General features: G+C 43.3%; 1 protein-coding gene across 3 annotated transcripts in view; it reads left to right on the forward strand.

Annotated features, from left to right (window-relative positions):
- CPPED1 (calcineurin like phosphoesterase domain containing 1) overlaps positions 1–18,772 on the forward strand; it is a 137,920-nt gene that overhangs the window by 23,205 nt on the left and 95,943 nt on the right. The gene's annotated exons all lie outside the window — the stretch shown is intronic.

Consider the following 18,772-nt stretch of genomic DNA (forward strand, 5'->3'; position numbering starts at 1 on the left):
TGCAAGTGACAGAAATCCAACTTAAAACAGGATTCCCTTTTTTTTTTTTTTTTTTTTAAGGTATGTGTTGCCTAATGGGACTATAAAGTCCGGGAGCAGACCTGGGTTGCAGGTACAGCTGGATCTAGGGGGTCAGCTTGGTTATCAGGACTTGGTCTCTCTGTCACTCTGATCTGCCTTTCTCTGGGTTGACCTCATTTACGTTCAGGCTCTCTCTAGATAGTGGCTCCTGGGAGGTCTACATTTGTATCCTTTTGTCAGAAACCAGAACAGAAAGAAAGTGCCTTATTCTGGATGGTCCAAAGTCCCAGGCTGGCCGGGTGCAGTGGCTCATGCCTGTAATCCCAGCACTTTGGGAGGCTGAGGTGGGCGGATCACTTGAGCTCAGGTGTTCGAGACTAGCCTGGTCATCATGGTGAAACCCCGTCTCTACTAAAAATACAAAAATTAGCCAGACGTGGTGGTGCATGTAGTCCCAGTTACTCAGGAGGCTGAGGCATGAAACTTGCTTGAACCCAGGAGGCAGAGGTTGCAGTGAGCTGAGATTGTGCCACTGCACTCCAGCCTGGGTGAAGGAGTGAGACTCCATCTCAAAAAAACAAAACACAAACAAACAAAAAACGAAGTCCCAGGCTCATACCCCTCTGGCTCACATGGCCCCCTTCCACCAGAGTGTGGGGTCAGCTCCACTGCAACCACGTGCCCTAAAGAACAGGACAGTCTCCCCTGAAAAACGTGAGATGTTGGAAATTCAACGATGACAGACACCTTCTAGAACTCTCTTCCTATTTATTTTGCCTACTCTGATGTCCTTTTCTCCCAGTCAAGGATAAAGCCCAGCAAGCAGGTATAAGCAAACGGAGAGTGCTCCTGTCCCTCAGGGAGGCAGGGGACCTTAGACCATTGCAGAAAACACAGCAGTGGCTGTGGGTGTTTGTCTGGGGCTACTTGTACCTTGTAAACCGAGGCTCTGAGTTCTGTGATGACGTCTAACTCCTTTAGAAGCCGAGGTACCCTGTAGTAAGCCTGAGTGTATCAGTTCCTCCTCATGGTGGCTCTTTTTTCTGGCAGCCCACTTATCTAGAACAAAACCCATAATGAAAACATGAGAATGGCCGGGCGTGGTGGCTTATGTGCTTTGGGAGGCCGGGACAGGTGGATCACTTGAGGTCAGGAATTCAAGACCAGCCTGGCCAACATGGTGAAATTCTGTCTCTACTAAAAAATATAAAAATTAGCCGGGTGTGGTGGCAGGCCCCTGTAACCCCACCTACTTGGGAGGCTAAGGCATGAGAATCGCTTGAACTCGGGAGGCAGAGATTGCAGTGAGCTGAGATCGCGCCACTGCACTCCAGAGTGGGTGATAGAGCGGGAAGCTTAGTCTCAAAAAAGAAAAAAAAAAAAATTAGCCAGGCGTGGAGGTGCATGCCTGTAGTCCCAGCTACTGAGGAGGCTAAAGTGGGAGGATCACTTGAGTCCAGGAGTTTGAGGCTACAGTGAGCCATGATCGTACCACTGCACTCCAGCCTCCAGACAACAGAGAGAGCCCCTGTCTCTAAGAAAAAAGAGGAAGAAAAGAAGATTTCAAATTTTTCTGTTCAGTGGTTTCTTCTCTTTACAAACAGAATGTTATAGGGCTCACTGGAATTATATAACATGTTCTCGTAGATGTTTACCAACTTGTTCTGAATTCTGTTGATGTATTCAGTCATATTTCAAAATCAGATTTAAAATAAAAGCTTTTCATGCAATTATGTTGCTTTTTAAATAAGATACACTGAATATACATTAAACACTATAAATTAAAAGATATAGTTTTTATGATCAGCCCCGCCAGTTGGTCAAGACTTCATAAATGTGACTTGGCAAACTTTTGAACGTGAATTTTACATGTAGTGCAACTCAAGCAGAATGTATAATTTGTTCTGGAGACTTGGACTATTTTCTGGGGTTTTAATTGAACCAGTGAAAGGACTGTAACTGTTTTGAATATTGTGGTTTGAGATTAAACAGAGCATTTTAAAACTAGTTACCATTTTTTAATATGCAATAAGAGGTTTCCCTCTCATTTAGCTCATAGGCAGAGTTAGACACTAGAAAGTAATTATTTGCTTTGACTACTTAGCACATTCTTCATTATCAAATGCATATATTAATAGGCAAATAAAATCAGAAAGCATACTTTTAGTTCTACCATAAATAGTATCTTGGCCCTGGCCAGGCACGGTGGCTGACACCTGCAATCCCAGTACTTTGGGACGCCAAGGTGGGCGGATCACCTGAGGTCAGGAATTCGAGACCAGCCTGGCCAACATGGTGAAACCCTGTCTCTACTAAAATACAAAAATTAGCCGGGCATGGTGGTGTACACCTGTGATCCCAGCTACTCTGGGGGCTGAGGCAGGAGAATCGCTTGAACCCAGGAGGTGGAGGTTGCAATGAGCGAGATTGCACCACAGCACTCCAGCCTGGGCAGCAGAGCGAGACTCCATCTCAAAAAAAAAAAAGAAAAAAGAAAAGAAAATATCTTGGGCCAAGTGGATTTAAGTTGAAAATGGAGAAAGGCCAGGCATGGTGGCTCACACCTGTAATCCCAGCACTTTGGGAGGCCGAGGTGGGTAGATCACTTGAGGTCAGGAGTTCGAGACCAGCCTGGCCAACATGGTGAAACCCCATCACTACTAAAAATACAAAAATTAGCTCAGCATGGTGGCATGGGCCTGTAATCTCAGCTACTTGGGAGATTGAGGAAGGAGAATTGCTTGAACCCAGGCGGTGGAGAATCCAGTGAGCCAAGACTACACCACTGCATTCCAGCCTGAGTGACAGAGCAAGACTTCATCTCACAAAAAGAAAAAAAAAAAAGAAAAGAAAATAGAGAAAAAGAACTTTCATGTTTTTTTAATGAAAGTAATACTATGCTTTTTCTTATAAACATCTATTATAGTACTTATCATCCACAAAAATGTCTGTGTGCAAACTAAGTGCCAGTTACAGTGCTAGATGCTATGGATGTAATACTGGAGACAAGAGACCAGGTCTTTCTGTGGAACTAGAGTCTTGGCAGAGAAGCACAAAAATGTGATGGGAAGAGGAGTCCTTGGTGCCAAGCCCATAGGAAAATCCTTAAGAGATACAGGCTTCTTTGTTTCACACAAAGTCCATTTAGTTTTGAAACACATTTTTGTTTTGCAGGCATCTTTTGGGTTATCTTGGTATTTTCTTCTATTATAAAGCTCCTCTGTGGGGTAAGCCACGTTATAAGTAGCAAGTGAACATTTGTACAAATACTGAGACCCATTGATTTTCATCCTTCACTCTTAATTTAGGGTTACTCTTGTCAGTCCTCCTGATGCTGAGGTATCGACCCACTGGTTTTGTCCCCAGGAGCCTTGTTAGATTTCAGCAATTATGTGTGAAGCTGACAAATCAGAACATGATGATACCTTTAGGGTGCAAGAGATTCCTTTGAGCCTTTAGAACAGTTTGTTGCTAACATATACATTCATTCCTGTTTATTAAAAATTGGCATAACCACACAAAAACAGTTAATACAGGAATAATTCTTCCCTTGATATAAAGTTTCCTTGAAGTGTTCTTCATGTATTGACCTGCACTTGGGCAACTATTCTGTGACTTAGTTTCAGTTGATGATGTAGCCCTGGGAACTCCTCTGTTCTGTAAAGGGAGGCAAGCCTGCTTTAGTATTTGTATTAGTCTGTTTTCATGCTGCTGATAAAGACAAATTTGAGACTGAGTAATTTATAAATAAAAAGAATAATTGCCTCACAGTTCCACGTGGCTGGGGAGACCTCACAATCATGGCAGAAGGCGAAAGGCACATCTTTTTTTTTTTTTTTTTTTTTTTGAGATGGAGTCTCACTCTGTTGCCCAGGCTGGAGTGCAGTGGCATGATCTTGGCTCACTGCAACCTCTGCCTCCTGGGTTCAAGCAATTCTCTTGCCTCCGCTTCCTGAGTAGCTGGGACTACAGGCACACACCACCACACCCGGCTAATTTTTGTATTTTTGGTAGAGACGGGATTTCACCATGTTGGCCAGGATGGTCTCGATCTCCTGACCTTGTGATCCACCTGCCTCAGCCTCCCAAAGTCCTATGATTACAGGAGTGAACCACCACGCCCAGCTGAAAGGCACATCTTATATGGCAGCAGACAAGAGAGAAGAGAACTTGTGCAGGGAAACTCCCCTTTACAAAACCATCAGATCTCGTGAGACTTATTCACAGTCACGAGAACAGCGTGAGAAAGACCCCCCCCCAATTCAATTACCTCCCACCAGGTCCCTTCCACAACATGTGGGAATGGTGGGAGCTACAATTCAAGATGAGATTTGAGTGAGACCACAGCAAAACCATATCAGTATTATTCCAAAAGATGGTATGTTAGTTTCCCGTTCCTGCTATCACAAATTACCACCAACTTAGTGGAATGAAACAGTTCCCTTACCATCCCAGAGGTCAGAAGTCCAACAAGAACCTGCAGCGGTGTGTTCCTTCTAGGGGTTCCAGCTTCTAGAGGCCAACTGCATTTCTTGGCTCATGCTCCTTCTTCTGCCTTCAAAGCCAGCAGCATTGCACCTTTTCTCCTCTCTGACCTCTGCTCCACCCTCTCATATTCTGTTACTCTGATTCTCCTGCTTTCCTCTTGTAAAGACCCTGGTGATTATATTAGGTCCATCCAGATAACCCAGGATAATGTTTCCATCTCAAGATCCTTAACATAATCCCATCTGCAGATTCCCCTTTTGCCAAATAAGGTAGCATATTTATAAGTTCCAGGAGTTAGGATGTCGAACATCTCTGGAGGGACATTGTTCAGCCTACTGCATATGGCAGGGACTGGAATTCAGGGTCTGTTATCTGCCAGGAACTGTGTTACTATCTTATCTACTCATTACAGTCTTGCAAAGGAGGTGTCATTGCTATTTCCATTTTAATTGATGGGGAAACTGGCTCAGAGCAGTGAATTGCTTTTCCCAAGGCCACTCAGCTTGTAAACTGGGAACTCTTGTTCATCTGTTTCCAAACCTTGTGCGCTTCGTTTTGCAGCCTGGCTGGTCAGACAGAAGGTGGTGCCCAGAGCAGCAGATGGAGCTGTTAGAGATGTAGAATCTCTGCCCCACCCAGACCTAATGGATCTGAATCAGAATTTTAACAAGATTCCCAGATGAATTGTATGGACAATGAGGTTCAAGAAGCACTGATAGATTGAGCATCTCTAATCTGAAAATCCAGTATGCTTCAAAATGTGAAACTTTTTGAGCACTGACATGACACCACAGTGGAAAACTCTACACCTTTGGTCCCAAGCATTTTGCATAAGAGATACTCAACCTATAATAGTGATGATGAGGATGATGGCAGTGCTGCAGGAAAAGTACCCATAGATGACATGGTGAAAATGTGTGTCTTAGTCTGTTTTCTGTTTTCTGTTGCTTATAATGGAATATCTGGAACTGGGTCGTTTATAAGAAATGAAATGTATTTCTTTCAGTTATGGAGGCTGAGAAGTCCAAGGTCAAGGGGCTACATCAGCTGAGGGCCTTCTTGCTGGTGGGGACTGTCTCTGCAGACTCTCAAAGTGGTACAGAACATCACATGGGGAGGGGGCTGAGTGTGCTAACTCGGGTCTCTTCTCTTCTTAAAAAGCCACCAGGCCAGGTGCAGTGGCCCACATCTATAATCCCAGCACTTTGGGAGGCCAAGGCAAGTGGATTGCTTGAGCTCAGCAGTTGGAGACTAGCCTGGACAACATAGTGAAACCCCGTCTATACAAAAAATAGAAAATTAGCCAGGCATGGTGGTGCACACCTGTAGTCCCAGCTACTTGGGAGGCTGAGGCGAGAGGATTGCTTGAACCTGGGAGTCCAAGCTTCAGTGAGCTGTGATCATGCCACTGCACTCCAGCCTGGGTGACAGAGCAAGACCCTGTCTCAAAAAAACAAACAAACAAAACACACACAAAAAAGCACCCTGTCCCACTCTCATGATAACCCATTAATCCACTAACTCATTCGTTCATTAATCCATGAATGGACTCATCCATTCATGAGGGCATGGCCCTCACGATCCAGCCACCTCTTAAAAGCACCACCTCTCAGAACTGCCACACTGGGGATTACGTTTCAACATGAGTTTTGGAGGACACAAATATTTAAACCATAGCAATGTGTGGTGAGCTTTTGAAGGACTAGAACAGCATGCATTCATAACAGATCAAGAAATTGTGTCAGTTAATAAAAGAGATTTCTAAGACAAAAGCCCTTTTTAATAAGGCAGATGACTCTGGAGGGAACTATTTTTTTTTTTTTTTTTTGAGACAGAGTCTCACTCTGTCCCCCAGGCTGGAGTGCAGTGGCATGATCTTGGCTCACTGCAACCTCTGCCTCCCGGGTTCAAGTGATTCTCCTGCCTCAGTCTCCTGAGTAGCTGAGATTACAGGCGCCTGCCACCACACCTGGCTAATTTTTGTAATTTTAGTAGAGATGGGGTTTCATCATGTTGGCCAGGCTGGTCGAACTCCTGACCTCAAGTGATTGCCCTCCTCACCTCCCAAAGTGCTGGGATTATAGGCGTGAGCCACTGAACCCAGCTTGGAGGGAACGTTTTTAAAAAGCCATCTAGCAGAATGCCTCCTCATCCCTGGCGGACTCACTTTCTGGTCCCTCAACTGCTTCTGATGTTTCTTCTCACCTGAAAAAATAACATACAGTGCACAGGAGCCTTTGAGTCAGAACGCAGCATTGTGGGTGGAGACTGGAAGCCTGCTGTCATCTGTTGCTGCTGAACAGCTGAGGCAGGTATTCCAGTAATGCCACTGTGCTGCTTAGTTTCCCTGGGCACATTGTTTTCTCCTGTGTTAATGGTGTGTCATATTTTTTACTGTTAAGTACTTAGGTGTGAATAAGTGTAACAAAATGATTGTTTACCGGTAGCATGTAAATTGAGAGTCAGGAATCGCGGTGATGCCAGATCACCACAGATTGTTGACGTGGGTGGCTGAGACAGACACTTTTTATTTTATTATTTATTTGTGTATTTTTATTATTTTTTGAGGTACAGCCTCACTCTGTGGCCCAGGCTGGGTACAGTGTCATGATCTCAGCTCACTGCAGCCTCCACCTCCCGGGTTCAAGCAATTCTCATGCCTCAGCCTCGAGCAGCTGGAGTTGCAGGTGTGCACCACCATGCCCAGCTAATTTTAGTATGTTTAGTGGAGACGGGGTTTCACCATGTTGGCTAGGCTGGTCTTGAACTCCTGGCTGGAAGTGATCTGCTCGCCTCGTCCTCCCAAAGTGTTGGACTTCTCAGGCATGAGCCACCACGCCGGATCGGGACCACTTTTTAATGTGCTAAATGTAATCTTGTGTGTATGCAAGTGGTTTGTGAACATTCCTTTTAACTGATAAAGATAATGGTGTATATCAGGAGAACCATTATTCCTTTAGACTTACACATGCTCAGCATTTAAAGGGAAATGCTTTAAGTTTGTAGGTTTTGCTTTGCTTTTTACACAACACTGAATAACGCAGGATGACCTCTTCTTACAGGACTTCCAAAATAGCCCTTTGATGTTCAGGAAAACAGCCACACGTATATACTTTAAAAGGGTCTTTATGCAGAATGCTTAAGAGAGCTACAATGGCTTCTTTTGTTTGGGTCTTGCACTTGTACATAACCCCTTACCTGCCATCTCAAAAGTTCAGAAAGCTCTGAAAACTACGAGTTTTTTCTTAAGTTGGAAACTAAGCTGGTGGCAAAACTGCCTTCCAAGTGACAAAGGGCTGTTTATGGTCTTTATTGATTCCAATATTTAGTGAGCATATTCATATGTTTTGCTAACAAAATATTACTGGATTTCATTACAGGGCACTGCCCGAGTCCCAGCTTGAAGTATTGTTTAATATGTGTTCTATGACCTGTCTTACCATTCTAAAGTTAGAAAAACTTGGAATTTCAAATGAGATCTGGCCTAGGGGGTTTGGGATAAGAGCTTATGGATCTGCAAAGTTGATACTTTGGGATTTATAGATGAAGAAGCTTTTCATCACTAAAAGCAGAAGGCTTTTCTGATTTAATGTCGTTCCCCAAGTTAACTTTCGCACATCCATTGCCCAGTAACTGCATTTTCAAAAGTTAAAAGGGTCCCAGACATCTGATATTTGAATTTTGGGGACCATTTCTATTGGGACCAAAGAGACTCAATATGAAAATGGAATTGAATTTAGAAATGATTCCAACAAATGGAGGAGAGGGAGCGTGCACAAAAGTGATATTTGCTATAGATAAAGCAGAATAATCCACTTAGGTAGAAAAGTCTGAACTTCAAGGTAAAGAAGGGCTGGATTTGTGCAGATATGGCTGCAAAAGTCTGGAGAGGAGAGGAAGCAAATCAGTAGAGTGCGTCTAAGAATGGGAGATGCTATGGGGAAGTAAAGTAGAATTACTGATGAAAGGAGTTAGGCTTTTCTATCAGGAAAATGCCCCAGTGAGACCTGAAAACTTCTAATTCATCTAGTTTGGTAGCTGTTCACCTTCAATTAGATGTCAAGGCCTAGACCAAGGTCCTGATAACAGTAGCCATGGCCAAATGACCATCAACACTCCTTCCTCACTAGGAATTTTGTTTTTTTTTGTTTTGTTTTGTTTTGTTTTGTTTTTCAGACAGAGTCTTGTTCTGTTGCCCAGGCTGGAGTGCAGCGGTACGATCTCAGCTCACTGCAACCTCCACCTCCCGGGTTCAAGCAATTCTCCTGCCTCAGCCTCCCAAGTAGCTGGGATTACAGGCATGCACCACCAAGCCCAGCTAATTTTTGTATTTTTAGTAGAGACGAGGTTTCTGCATGTTGGCCAGGCTGGTCTCAAACTCCTGACCTCAGGTGATGCACCTGCCTTGGCCTCCCAAAGTTCTGGGATTACATGCATGAGCCACCATGCCTGACCCCCACTGGGAGGTTTCTAATTCTGTAATGAATGTATAGAATTGGGAAATAAAGCCATTGAACAAAGAATGCTTTGGTGTGCTGGGCTTCAGGCAAAGAATAAAGCCCTTTGTTTTTCTGTGGTTCCACAATCCAGGAAGGTTGATACTCATTTTCCTCCAGCTGGGTAGACACAAACCCATGAACATAATTCTGGTACAAGACAGGCCATAATAAGCAAAGCCTCAGAGGCATAATTTTGAAAACCAAAGCCAGGATTGAGGCTCTGGCCAGGAAAAGGCCTTGTCTCATTGCTCCAACCTCTGCTAGTTCGCCTTCTCCCAAGCTTAGTTCCAAGTTCCTAAAGGGCAGTGGGTGTGTGTGTGTCTGTGTGTCTGTATTGGTGTGTACTTTCATTTAGTGCCCAGTGCAAGGCACGTGGAAGGTATTCAGTGAATGCTGGTTAAATGATTCACAGTTTGTTTCCCGTGATCTTTAGCAAGAAGCCAGCACATGGTAGGCACCCAGTACAGTTTTCTGGAACACATGAATAAATAGTCAATTCATTTATTTAACAAATCTGTATTGAGAGTCTACTTTGCACCAGGCACTATTCTAGATGTTTGTGCTGTGTCAGTGAATGAAACAGACAGAAATCTGTGCTTCACTTAGAAATAAGGAATATAGATACGTGTAGATATATTGAAACATGAAGTTCTCTGTGTTTTTTGTTGTTGTCATCCTAGTCTCCTGTAGGATTTAAATGAGGGTAGATACGGATCTTTTTATTGTTACTTTATTAGATTTTTAAATTCTACAAGTAATATGTAGAGACATTCTCCTTGTAAATTTAAAATCTATATTTAAAATAAACTTTGACCACCCCCTAAGTGCTTCCCTCGGGGTCACCATGGTCAAAAGTGTGCATGAATGTAAGCATGCTCACCCTTTCCCGGCCCCGCCCCTCCCCTCCCCCTTCCTTTCCTTTTCTTTCCTTTCCTTTCCTTTCCTTCTCTCCCTTTCCTTTCCTTTCCTTGATATAGTCTCACTCTGTTACCCAGGCTGGAGTGCAATGGCGCGATCTCAGCTCACTGCAACCTCTGCCTCCTGGGTTCAAGCGATTCTCCTGCCTCAGTCTCCCGAGTAGCTGGGACTACAGGTGTGTGTGCCACCACACCGGCTGATTTTGGTATTTTTAGTAGAGATAGTTTTGTTATATTGGCCAGGCTGGTCTCAAACTCCTGACCTCAGGTGATCCACCCATCTTGGCTCCCCAAAGTGCTGGGATTACAGGTGTGAGCCACCACGCCCTGGCCAGCACGCTTTTCTTAAATACAAACGTGATCATACTGTGCACATTGTTGTGTGATTTACTTTTTCTCCTTCCATCTGTCTAGAAAACCTTACATTTGTACATACATGTGAGGCTTTTAATAACTGCATTGCATTCCGTGGATGGGGATTTCATAATTGGTTAATCTTGCAGTAACGCCAGGTGGGAGTTAATTTGAACAGTGCTGCTGTGAGCATCCTCAGACGTGCTGTTGTACAGTCAGGTAAGTATTTCTTTAGGCTTGAAGTCCAAGAGGGTTGCCTGGGTTTAGTATCTGCCTCAGCGCCATTTGCACTGAGAGCACACCGGCCAGTTCTCTTAGCAGTTCTCTGGGGAACATCTCTCGGGGACAGGGACTGACCAGGACTTTTCTTCCATGCTATCTCTTATTTGTAGCCAACAGCCTCCATCCCTTTCATGTAAGCAATAAGTTCCTGCACCGCCTACCATGTCATAGATACTCAGAACATTTCCATCGAACAGAAACCCTTTTGTTCATATTAAAGTAGGATCTGTTTGTTTTGTTTGGTTTTGTTTTTAAAGAGGCTCAGTTAAATCACGTTTATTTCCGCAGCTGTATCATTAGCCTTGTGTTGTTATGTTTAAGTGTCTACACCAGGCTCCAAGAAATGCCAGGATTTAAAGACAATTTACCCTACAGTTTAACACAGAGAAACATAAAAAGGGAGTTTTATGCGTGCAAGAAAGTGATGCCATAGTTGAAATATCACCAGCCTCTGGAATGGGCCGGGGCTGTCTGTGCTCAGATTTTCCAGCAGGTCGTGTGTGGGCCGAATGCTGAGCAGTAACCTGGGAGCAATCAGCCAAGCCCCCTGGCTCCTGCACTCCTTCACATCCATTATAAGCCCGGTGAAATCATCCAGGCAATCAGTGACAATGCCGCCCTTCTGCTGAGGCTGATTAAAAGTGGTTGGAACTAATTTACCTTATATGACTAATTAGGGAACTGGGAATATTACTTAAAAAGTTGTTTCTGATTAGGTGTGTGGTCGCCCTTCCACCCCTGCCAGCATTTTCTACGTGGCAACCCGGCAGAGGAGCCACGCTGGCTGCTGTCAGTCCTTTATTCCAAGTCTCGGCGTCTTAACCCATTTTGTGCCTCGGATTCCTTCATCAAGGTGCTGAAGCCCCTGGATCCCATCTCAGAATAATATTTCTAAATACACAAAATAAAGTTCCTAGGATTTTCGAGGAAACCAATTCTATTGAAATACGGTTATCAAAATATTTTTTAAATTATTAGATATAGTAATAGTCATGTGTTGGTCTATTATATAACACAGTCTAATAGCAGAGCTAATAACTGTCATAGTTTCAAAATGGCAGTGAGTTTAAGGCCAGGCACAGTGGCTCATACCTGTAATCAGAGCACTTAGGGAGGCTGAGGCAGGTGGATCACTTGAGGTCAGGAGTTCAAGACCAACCTGACCAACATGGTAAAACCCCGTCTCTACTAAAAATACAAAATTAGCCAGGTATGGGGGCATGTGCCTGTAATCCCAGCTACTTGGGAGTCTGAGGCAGGAGAATCGCTTGAACCCGGGAGGTGGAGGTTGCAGTGAGCTGAGATCGCGCCACTGCACTCCAGCCTGGGCAACAAGAGTGAAACTCCATCTCAAAAAAAAAAAAAGAAAGAAAAAGAAAAAATGGCAGTGAGTTTAAACCATACCCTGAATTAATCTGCAACAAGTGTGATGTGATGGGAAAAAAAATCCATGTGATCTCTGTTGGTGTGAAATTCAAGGGGGTTGTTAATACCTCTGTAATTTCTACTAACTTCATAATAGAAGGAAATGCTAAATATCAGAAGTTCATGAAAAAACTGGTTTCTTCCCATCCAAGTTCACAGGATGAACCCCAGATCCCCATGGCCCTAGAATAAGAGCCCACACCTGTGTGTACATACGCACATACTCTTGTTCTTTGACTTTTTGGAGGTACCTTTTCATAGTCAACATGTGGCTATTTTAATTGACCAAAATATAAACTCAATGGTGAAACTCTACCTTTAATTAAAGGCCAGAAGTCTTAATCGTAGCTAGAAAAATGTGGATATTTGATTATTCAATGAAAAGAAGTAGCAGGAGCTCAATAATAGGGACTAGTTAACAGTTGCCTTTTGATTAGGTTAAAAATAAAAAGCATAATCTTTCCGTCTGGGTTCCAGTGTTTAGATCAAAAAGTGAAAACAGAGAGCCTCGCCTTATTTGTTTATTTGTTCAGTGAAGCATTTGAGAAGGCTTAAAATGAGCAAAAGCACACAGTAGAGAAGAAATATGTCAGGACCAAAGAAAATAAAAGTTCATATAGGAAGACAAAACCACAGGCCGAAACAGATCTTAAGAGTCCTTGTGGTTGATAGAATTCAGTTGAAAGTTCAGCCAGAGAGAGGTTGTCAAAGAAACAAAATCTTATCCATATCTAAGAGGAATTCAGCTTTTCCTGGAAAATCTTATCTTTAAAGAAAATTTTTATGAAACTTTCCTTCTGGGGCACTAAGTCATACAGTGTCCAATAGGGCAGGGTTTTTTTTGTTTTTTGTTTTTTGTTTTTTGAGTCAGAGTCCCAATTTGTCGCCCAGGCTGGAGTGCAGTGGCGCGATCTCTGCTCACTGCAACCTGCGCCCCCCTGGTTCAAGCAATTCTCCTGCCTCAGTCTCCCAAGTAGCTGGGACTACAGGTGCCCGCCACCACACCTGATATGGTTTGGCTCTGTGTCCCCACCCACATCTCATCTTGAATTGTGCTTCCATAATTCCCATGTGTTGTGGGAGGGACCCAGTGGGAGATAATTGACTTATGGGAGTGGTTTCCCCCATACTACGAGATCTGATGGTTTTATCAGGGGTTTCTGCTTTTGCATCTTCCTCATTTTTCTCTTGCTGCTACCATATAAGAAACGCCTTCTGCCTCCCAGCCATGTGAAGCTGTAAGTCCAATTAAACCCCTTTTCCTTCACAGTCTGAGGTATGTCTTTATCAGCAGCACAAAAATGGACTAATACAATACCCAGCTATATATATATATATATATATATATATATTTTTTTTTTTTTTTTTTTTTTTTTGTATTTTTTTGTAGAGATGGGGTTTCACCATGTTGGCCAGGCTGGCCTCGAACTCCTGACCTAAGGTGATGTACCCGCCTCTGCCTCCCCTTGGGGTTTTCTGGAGCTAATGAACGCCTTCTGCAGAAGTTTGCACAATCCCCTGGCAAATCAACATGCCATAGACAAAGCGAGTGTCTTTCTAGCTTGTGCTTAGCTGACTGGAATATTTACATCTTCTTTTTCATTGTTTTTGCTCTAAACACTCATTTCCTGGAGTTAGAACATTTTGCCTCCTTGATGGGCCTATTTTCTGCAACTAAATGAAGCACTGAAAAGGAGCATGATCCAAAAGGGGTTCAATTATCAGGTAATTGGTCAAGTGATCAGAATGTGGAATGAAAAAAAATAATGAGAGGTTGGAAAATGGCGCATTTGAATGCCAGAACGGGTGAGGACATATATTTCGCGAACCCAGAATTTAGAAACTCACCTGCATGTTTCAAATTCTGTATGGTTTTTCCCCAGTTCCTAAGTAGTTTATTGGAAAGCCATGGTAGGTTCTGTTCAATATGTATTATTTGGTTTGTAGAAAAAATTTACCATTCCCTTCTTTCTTTATATATTATTTGAGTGAAATACCACTGTCATCATCCATAAATATTCTTGTGAAGAAATTTTGTATTGATCTGCAAGGTAGCAATGTAAGAAATTTCACTTGGATAATATACCTTTCTTAATGTTTTTTTTTTCGAAAGCACATTAAAGCATATTTTATATCATACAAAGCTGCCTATTATGTCAGACAGTTAAATCTCTTTTATTAATTATATCCTAAGCAGGTTAACAGTACAGATTCAACAAGAGTTGCTATAAATATCTAGCAGCCAGCATAATCAGCTGTAGCTGTTAGATGCAAAATTAAATGAATCTTGTCTGATAACATGTGTAATTTAAAAACTGGTAGAACCTGATGAAGCTTGATCTGTTAGCAGTGTGGGGCTGGATCACTACCTGAGTAACGTTTATGCCTGCAAAGTTTTAGATCAATGAATTTACATACCTTCATTAATTAGGAAGAGATAATGAACAGCATTAGAGATGGAAGGGATTATGGCTCCATAAATTCTCTGGGACTAGATGAAAGTAAATGTGTTTAATCAAAGGAATAAATCATTTACTTGAGTTCCACTCCAGACTTCTTAGGTCACAGTGTTCCCGGTGCTAGCGGGGGCATAGTTCGTATGACAGACATGGTTTACAGCGTGACACTCTTCTGTTCCACCAGTCACTGCTCATGACCTTGAGGCTGGCAGGTGAGGTCAAGTTGTTTGACTTTAATTCATTTACTCATTTGTTTCTCTGATGGGAAACGAGGGGATCTGCCTATGTGTTTGCCCCTGCTTAGCAAGAAACAAATACGGTGTCTGTCCTCAGGAAACTTACAGGCTAGACAGGCAGAGTCATGAGGCATCAAGAGGTACAAATAAAACAAAATGGTGGCTCTGAGCCTGTGATACCCAAGAGAGTGGGAGGTGGGTGAGTTAGAGAAGGCTCCATTGAAACTGGAGCATGACTGGGTGGCCCCCCCCAGGCTCATGGTTTATTAAAAATTCAAATCAGGCCAGGCGCAGTGGCTCATGCCTGTAATGTCAGCACTTTGGGAGGCTGAGGCAGAAGGATCACTTAGGTCAGGAGTTTGAGACCAGCCTGGGCAACATGGCAAAACCCCAACTCTACAAAAAATTCAAAAATTTGGCCAGGTGTGGTGGCTCACGCCTGTAATCTCAGCACTTTGGGAGGCCAAGGTGGGCAGATCACTTGAGCTCAGGAATTTGAGACCAGCCTGGCCAGCATGGTGAAACCCCTCTCTACAAAAAATACAAGAATTAGCTGGGTGTGGTGGCATGTGCATGTAATCACAGCTACTTGGGAGGCTGAGGCACGAGAATCGCTTGAACTTGGGAAGTGGAGGTTGCAGTAAGCTGAGATCGCACCACTGCACTCTGGCCTGGGCGACAGAGCGAGACCCTGTCTCAAAAAAAAAAAAAAGTTAAAATCAAACAGTACCAAAAGGTATCCAGAAAAAAACCTTAATGTCCCTGTCACCATTGACCTGCTTCTCAGAGAAAGCTACAATTAATGCTTTTTCATGAAAAATTATGGAAACTTGTCAAGTATGGGTACACTTGCATGTGTAGCTTTTTGTAAAAAAAAAAAAAATTGCAAATGGGAGCAAAAAAGACACAATGTTTAAATACCTTGTTGTTGTCCTGGTCTTTCCATAGCAGGATATGCAGATGTGTTTCACTTTTTTCAGTGGACAAAATACCAGCTTGTATTAGGTTGGTGCTCAAGTAATGTCAGTTTTGCCGTTACTTTCAATGGCAGAAACTGCAATTACTTTGGCACCAATTTAGTATTTGAGGCTCAGACTGTGTCCAAAGTCCTGCCAGAACCAGCACCTCAGGGCCCCTCCTGGAGTCCATACGTTTGTGTACATGGGCAGCAGTTGAGAACTGGCCTGTGATGTCAGATGGCTTAAATTCAGATCCTGGCTCTCTTGTTTCCTGGCCAAATAGCTTTGGGCAAGTTATCTAATCTCTCTGTAGCTGAATTTCCTTATCTGTAAAATGCAGATAATAATGGTACTCGCATCATAGGTTTCTCATAAGACTTAAATGAAATAATCTATAAAAGTGCTTAGAATATTGGCTGGCATTTAATATAGCCCAATAACTACGATTACTTCTGTTCTATTTTTAATAATGACTCTATTGAGATTGAATTCCATACCATGCCACTCATCCATTTCCATTCATTGGTCTTTTGTGTATTTGCTGAGTTGTGTAATGATCACCAAAATCAGTATTAAAACATTTTTATCAAGGCGAGCCATGGTGGGCTCATGCCTGTAATCCCAGCACTTTGGGAGGCTGAGGCAGGCCTCGGGAGGATAGCCTGAACGCAGGAGTTTGAGACCAGCCTGGGGAACATAGTGAGACCTCATTTCTTTTTTTTTTTTTTCCGAGGTGGAGTCTTGCTCTTGTTGCCCAGGCTGGAGTGCAATGGCGCCATCTCGGCTCACTGCACCCTCCGCCTCCCAGGTTTAAGCAATTCTCCTGCCTCAGCCTCCCAAGTAGCTGGAATTACAGGCATCCACCACCACACCCGGCTAATTTTTGTATTTTTAGAATAGAGGTGGGGTTTTACCGTGTTGGCCAGGCTGGTCTTGAACTCCCAACCTCAAGTGATCCACCCACCTTGGCCTCCCAAAGTGCTGGGATTACAGGCGTGAGCCACCGTGCCTGGCGCAAGACTTCATTTCTACAAAAATTTTTTTTTTTAATTAACTGGGTGTGGTGGTGTGTACCTGTAGTCCCAGCCACTTGGGAGGCTGAGGTGGGAGGATTGCCTGAGTCCAGGAGGCAGAGGTTGCAGTTAGCTGATATTGTGCCACTGCACTCCAGCCTGGAGGACAGAGTGGAACCCTGTCTCAAAACAAAACAAAACAAAACATTTTTATCAACCCAAAAAGAAACTCCGTCCCTGTTAACTGTCATTCCCTATTTCCCTTCACCTCCCACTCCAGCCCTAGGCAGCCAATAATCCACTGTCCATGTGTAGATTTGCCTATTCTGGATATTTCATATAAATGAAATATACAGTATGCGGTGCCTTGGGATCGACTTCTTTCACTTACCATGATGTTTTCAGGGTTCATCCATGTTGTAGCTGTTGTTGAATAATATTCTACCATAGGGATATACCACATTTTATCTATCTACTGCTACTACTTTTTATTATACTTTGAGATAAATTCTTAGAAGCAGATTGTTGATTAATTTGAATCACTTTATTCAAATGATAACATTAAGGAAAGTAGAAATTAGATTCTTGCCTTGACATACAGCATAACTAGTACAATATCATATTTTTACCTCCATTACTAAATAATATCCCTAGTGGTCCAAGAAACTGAATTCACCATCTCCTTGGTGTTACCCTCTTCCCCCGACAAAGAAGTAAAAATAAATGAGAGAGTATTTTTAATGTGGAAATTTAAGTCCCAGGGGACTAAGCAGAAGAGGGAGGCCCAGTTCCCTGCCCTTGGGCAGACCCCAGGCTGTCCTCTCAATTAGCCGAGGATCTGTTTATTTTAAGACTGTAACTCTTCTTTCCATTGTTCCCATTTAAAAAAAAAAAATTTACCTTTCCTATGGTGCTGACATTGTTCACTTTTTTTTTTTTTTGAGACGAGTCTTGCTTTGCCGCCTAGGCTGGAGTACAGCGGTGCAATCTCAGCTCACTGCAACCTCCACCTCATGTGTTCAAGTGATTCTCATGCCTCAGCCTTCCGAGTAGCTGGAATTACAGGCACGTGCCACCATGCCCGGCTAATTTTTGTATTTTTAGTAGAGGTGAGGTTTCACCATGTTGGCCAAGCTGGTCTCGAACTCCTGATTTCAAGTGATCCGCCCGCCTCGGCCTCCCAAAGTGTTGGTATTATACTATGAGCCAGTGTGCCTGGCTCACATTTTTTAGCCAGAACATTTTGTCTGAAGATTAAGCCCAAACTTTTGGAAACTAGGAAGCGATTTTACTAGTGTAGTTCCATTGCTGGTATCCATAGCTTTTATTTATTTCTGGTTAACTAGTCTCTTCACAGGGACACCATTTTCCCTGATTGATTTATTATCATTGGGTAAACCTAAGCGGCTACTAGAAATTGAGAAGAGCTTGTTACTAATGTAAGTAATAGTACTCGTCATAGTATAGAGCCACAAAGATTGCTGTTTTATTATGAAATAGTTGTACTTTTATCACTTTTTGCAGACGACCAAACTGTCAGGTCAAACAACTTGCCCAGCACCGCCCAGCTGATGGGTAGTGACCATGTGCTTCAAGCCCATCTCAGAAACTCAGAACTTCGCTTCTTTTCTGTTCTTTTTTTTTTCTTTTTCTTTTTCTTTTTTTTTTTTTGAGACAGAGTCTGGCTCTGTCTCCCAGGCTGGAGTGCAGTGGCGCGATCTCAGCTCACTGCAACCTCCGCCACCCGGGTTCAAGCAATTCTCCTGCCTCGGCCTCCCAAGTAGCTGGGATTACAGGTGCCTGCCGCCACGCAGCTTGGCCTCTTTTCTACCCCTGTTTGCCGACTTAAAGCCATCCAAGGGGGAACTCTTATCCGCTGCCTTCTGATGGGCTGAGGCTGCATGCAAACTGGAGAAACAGGAACTGAAGAAGACAGGTGTTCCTCACTGGAACTTAATGACAGCCAGCCTAAGATGCCCTTTGGATCTGTAGCTACATAGTACAAAATGACCTGTCACTATGTCTCCATCAGGGCAAAGCCATGTGTCTGCAAATGGAAGCAGGGGATGCCTAGTTACAGTCCAGGCCATCCTGCCAGCCCTGGGCCACATCAGCATTA

Source organism: Gorilla gorilla, chromosome 18 (genome assembly GCF_029281585.2).
Source record: "Gorilla gorilla gorilla isolate KB3781 chromosome 18, NHGRI_mGorGor1-v2.1_pri, whole genome shotgun sequence".
NCBI classification, from domain to species: domain Eukaryota; kingdom Metazoa; phylum Chordata; class Mammalia; order Primates; family Hominidae; genus Gorilla; species Gorilla gorilla.